Source organism: Pseudorasbora parva, chromosome 12 (genome assembly GCF_024679245.1).
Source record: "Pseudorasbora parva isolate DD20220531a chromosome 12, ASM2467924v1, whole genome shotgun sequence".
NCBI lineage: Eukaryota > Metazoa > Chordata > Actinopteri > Cypriniformes > Gobionidae > Pseudorasbora > Pseudorasbora parva.
The window spans coordinates 12,819,171-12,825,170 of NC_090183.1; positions in this window are offsets into that span (position 1 = coordinate 12,819,171).

Here is a 6,000-nt window from a genome sequence, read left to right on the forward strand (position 1 = left end):
AAATGTCACAATGTGCCACACTAATTTCTCTTTATCAATATGACATAGTATACTTTGCTCATAATCTGTACACATACTGAAAATATTTTATAAATGTAATCATTTATTGCCTTCAATTACATCGGATAGTTAAGAGAAAACAATTCTGTCTGACTGAATTAACTATTTTACCTGTCATTAAAGGTGCACTATGTTAGCCTAGAAATCTAGACGCACCCTAGCGGCAGCAAATTTTATCTGCCCGCAAGTGTCGTCTAGGAACTCTCAATACCCTTTTGAGCTGTATTCCTCTCAATCTGGACGGGCCAATCACATCGTGTATAGAGTCGGCAGGCGGGGCCATAATGACGACGGCCGAGTTGCGTTTGCGTGCTTCTAGTAAACACAGAAACTAGCGAACGGCGGCGGTCTTTCGAATCAGCTTTGACTGTGACTCTGGAAGACTTGGAGTTAAGCTTTTCTCTGAGAAAAGAACAAAGAACGGCACTGAAGTCATTTCTAAAAAGGGAAGATGTGTTCGGAGTTTAGCCGACCGGATACAGTGAATGTTTAATCTATCAACAAGCTCTGTTTCACCTTTGTTGCTCTGGTTGGTAGTAGCGCTATCCTATCGCGTGCAGAGGGAGTTTGAAAGACAACCGTTTATCCCGCCCCTCGGAGTTTCCAGACCAAACATCTTGACGTGGGTCTGGCTTGTCAGTCTAGCCCTATGTAGTATTTTTACAGTAAAATATCCAAAAACCACTACACCAGTGTTATATATTTTGTTTAGTTGAGTTCTTACAATATCCCAAATTACTATTTGTAAATTGTGAGAAAATCTCATTTTAACCATTGCTATTTTGACATCTGAGCATTTACAACCCGTTCTCACTCCCAAGGCGTCAAAATCCGAAGCATGGTCAAGTGCCTTCCACGTCACAATGAAGACGCTACAGGTGCCCCCTAGGCGTTAATTTTCGTTTATTTTTCGTCTTTTTTGCGTTTGTAAAAGCAGACATGATTTTATTAATATTTAAAGGATACTTTTATATTTTGGAGCAACTAACCCAACTCCTACCCTAAACCTACCCACATCTTAACAATATAAAACAAATAACAGGCAAATAAATGTACAGTCACAAGTATTTATTGCAAAAACTGACCAAAACAGTATAAAAATATTAACTCATATTGCATTCCAAGTCTTCTGAATTCATACGATGTCTTCATGTGAAGAACAGAGTTGGTCTTGAAAAGTTTATGTTTAAATCGCTGAAATGATGATCCCGCCGTATATCTCATTCAAATTATTCAAAAGACTCCTGAACATGACGCGATCGGTTACAAGACACACGAGAGCCAATGACATTTTACAATCAATGCTGACGTAATGACGCAATTGGTCACAAGACATACGAGAGCCAATGCTATTTCACAATGAAATCTGCATTGAAGTTTGTTGTGTTCATGATCTTTGGCGGATGGAGATGCTGATCGCTTTTGGGGATTTTCTTCATGCAAATCAATCGTTTGGCCTCAGAAAACTTGGATTATTTAACTTTTTTTGAATAACTCGTGGATGCAGTCGTATGTTATATCCTGTGTTTTATATCATGTTCACACAAATGGGTATATAGGTTTAGGGATGCGGTGGGGTTGGTTTACATGTTAAAATGTGTCTAAATAGTGTAAATAAAATAAATGTAAATTAAATTATGCTTGCTGATATAATTGAGAAGCACACTCCAACATGTCATAATGGCAAAATTATAAACCAATACATAATTTCAATAAATAAATCAAAAAATAAATTTCACCATGATATACATTGATCTGGGTATGGGATAATATTGCCATACCCAGTGCGTTTGTGTATGATGCCAAAGGTTTCTTATTGAAATTAATGGAGCACCCAGCGCATTGAAAAATGACGCCAAGGGGCACCTTTAGCGTCTTCATTGTGATGCAGAAGGCACTTGACCATGCTTCGGATTTTGACGCCTTAGGAGTGAGAACGGGTTGACATATAGCGTCTAAGGGGGTCGCCTGTCAATTGCGTCATATCTACGTTACCCTCAGTTTCTGGTTTTATTTGGCAGAAACGCTTTACTCTCAGCAGTATGCAACTGTGTCACAACAGCCACTGAGCGAACGCACAGAGTAACGTCATAACATCATTTTCAACACACTCAAATGTATCTAATATGATAAACAGAGCTGCGTTACCTCATACTCATGACCGGAATAGCGTAAATTGCACCGGCGACTATTTCCTGTCCCGTCATAATAAAAGTCCCCGTGCTCGCGAGCAGTGTGTTGCTCAACAATCGCTCCAGCGGCCTTGCTCAGCTCCACAACACTCGGCCCCGTTTTGCTTCATACTACAATAACGTTAATAATCACATCCATGAACATGAGTCCCATCCTGATTGTTCTCCACCGGCTGTGAAGTGAAAACCACTTGTCCCAAGATTCTGAGCTCAAACTTGGAGTCATCAAACTATGCCTTTGTTTTGAATAGGCACCCTTAAACATTAGATTTCCCTGGGTTAAACTATGGCCCCAAATATATTTCCAAGTGCATCAGTTATTTGTGTCACATGGCTTAAGTATAAAATCAATAAAGAGAATGCAGAAGTGACTTGCATAGCCTACCATCCTATGTACGATACTTGGATTAAGAATTAAGCATTTTTTTTTCCAGGATTAACTGTAAAAAAAAGAGAAAGAAACGAAAAAAGGATGATAGTTCTGATTTTCTGAATGCTTAAGTCAGGTCCTGCCTCCATTTAAAACACACTGTGTGATTATAATCACATCCTCATGTCTGTAAAAGGCTCACATCGCATCCACAAAGAGAACTATAATCAAGCATCAGTCGTGCATATGAGCAGCACACTTGCATATAAATTCACATGAGCGGCATGACACAGATGTAAATAATCAGCCGTGCACAGGAGAGCTGGTGTTAGCCGATGGCCAGACAGCAGTAAATCAGACAGAATGTCTTATAATGAGTCTCTCTCCTGTCTGATCCCACTGAAGATCCGCCTTGAGCAACCTCATTTAACAGCTTCTCTTCATTTGCATCAGACACCTCATAAACAAGAAGTCCATTAAAACACTCTACTAATAGGATTCTGTCTCATTCTTTTGCCTCAGCTTGTCATTTTAAAACACATCAGACTGATAATCATTAGAACATTAGAACAGAGAGAGACAACAGATCTCGTTACGAATGCATGACTCATAATGGACATTTTATACATTTATTGCTCCTTGAGGTAGCATTATAAATTTATTTTCCTCAAAGTCACATTATAGGTTGTGATATTTTGCTTAGAGACAGATTGACCATACTCCAGTATGTGTATATTTATGGTCATTTTATTACTATTTTACTATCGATTGTTTTATATTTTATAGGGTGTACCAATAAATGTTTAATGGAAAGAATAGGACCAATGCCATTACATCATTCAACAGGACACAATGATTCACAGGTAAAACTTATTTAACATAGGCCTATATAAATTACCCTTTAGTCATCAAACTTGTAGCATTTATTACACAAAAATAAAAATACATTTTGAATTTGCATATCGAAACAACTTACAGTAAATGTAAATGCCACACTGTAAAATATTGTTGGTTAAGCTTAAAAAAGTAACCTGGTTGAAACTCAAAATATTATTGTATCTAAACCACATAAAAAATTGATAAATCATGAAAAATAGCACAATTTAGCATGTTTCACTGCAAATAAAACACACACAATTACCCAATATGCTTACAAAATATTTTAATAATATTTGAATAAAGGTTGTCCAACCCGTTCACACATAAATGCGTATAAATAGTACGTGTGCAATGTCGTGGAATGTATACGCCAAAACTCATTTTGGCGTGCATATGATACGCTTTTTTTCGCGTGCATATGATACGCACTTTATGGCGGAGATCCGGCTGGGTTGTCAGTGGTCATTGTATTAACTCACATTTTTTATTTCAATGAACTCAAAGATGTACAGCAACCAGGTAACTTAATTTCTAAATATTTTTTACAGTGCATAAGTATGCTTTCTAGCAATAATAATAAATATAAATAATAATACATTATTTTTAATGCACATTTTTTATTGCGATCTTACAAATAAATAGAATAGGTTGTGCATCGTTCATTGACGACAGAGCAGGTGTCAATCAAACTCAAAATGAATAACTAGATGGTGTATCAATGAATTAATCAAATAAAGGAAATTAATCACATATTAGTAATATACTAAATGAAGATAATTGAGAAAAGCAATGATAAGGCAAAAAGTGGATTCGAAGTCAATATATTATTTTATCACTGAACAAAAGCCTGCCGCTGGCACAGTCCACATCAATTCATTGTGCACTCAAGAAAAATGAATACAGTAAATTGAATTATTTAAATTAAAATACACAACCTTGTGAGCTAACACTCATTCTTCAGTTAATCAGTTTGACAGAATTCAGAATGTTTTTGTTTTTTTTCACTGAATGCAACAGTACTTCAAACTCTTTTGCAAAGTTGTAGCTATCTCTCTGCGGCAGCTGCATGATAACAGAACTGAACAGCTGACATCATTGGAGCTTGGTTGAATTCAGCCAGCACACCTCGACTCCAATCTATTTCTTGAGTTGCTATGGCTCTAACTCTCAGCGCAGTACAAAAAGCTTCAGTCTGTCAGGTTCAAATCGATTTGTTCTCCACAGAGGAGTTGGGCAGCAGGGTGTCAGAAAGTTGCATCACATTGCATTGCTAATGATGCCATTTAAACTCGATCATTAGCTTTAGTCCTGTTTTCCTCGCTCATCTTCCTGTTTCCTCTGTGTATCTGTCTCTGGGAAAGTGGAGCTTCAGGGAAATGATATGAGACAGGGGGTGATAAAACACCAAAGCCTCTGGTCTTTATAGGACCACACAGGAAGACAGATCACAATCACGTCTCTCGTCAGATAGCGGTTAGTGCAATCAGAGAAGTATTAGTGGAACATAGAGATAGAAGAAAATATTTTTGCCCTAAGCCTTTTCATCATAGTCTTCTATAAATAACTGAGCAAAACCTATTCTCGGCGGGGGTTACCCTTTCAAAAGAAAGAATGAAACATGGAAAATAAGAAGACAAAATTCACAGCGTTGGCTGTTTTGCATATGAATTAGTTTGTATTTGGCATTTGATCCTTTGACGTGGGGATGCGTTTGTGTGTGTGTGTGTGTGTGTGTGTGTGTGTGTGTATGTATGTATATCTGTGCCTATTCATTTGACAATCATAAACAAAGCGTTTAGAAGTGTCGTCCCTTGGACATTGTGTCCTAGTTGTGAAATAGCAACTTAATTTTTCTCAAGTACTCAACATTAATACCTCCTTCAAATATTGGCATTTCATTTCCACTTATCTTAATGTATGCTTGGAAAGGAGGAAGTGAAAAACCCATATATAATTACACCTACATTTCTCTCCTGCTCCACTAGTGCATTTCATTATCATTAGCCAGTGCTGTTCCTTTAAATTAGTTTTGAAAAACACATAACTCATTATAAATACCTGATAATGCTGCTGAGTAAATTAAACGGATTATAGATCCAGGTTTTAAGAATTGAATCTCTTCCTAGCCTATTACCGGAAATCAGGATAGATTTTTGTTGTTTATCTTAAATTTGTACAAGATTTACCTGCTATACAAACATGCATTTTAGGTGTCTGCCACTCTCCCATCCTGTCACAATAAACAAATTATGGAAGCTGAGTTATGGTTTAATCTGTACAGTTTTCTTTTATTGGAACAGTGTCAAGTAAAAGTGTGTGTGCCACACTGATAGCATTGGTTTTACTGTACTGAATGATTGGTATGTTAACTTGAGTATGTGTGGCTGCATGTGCATAATGTGAAAATGAGTGTGTCATCAGAAAAGCCTCGAGTCACAGATTAAAAATATATTTCATTCATTTTAAATCAAATTTACTTTCTGTCTACTGTGTGAAATG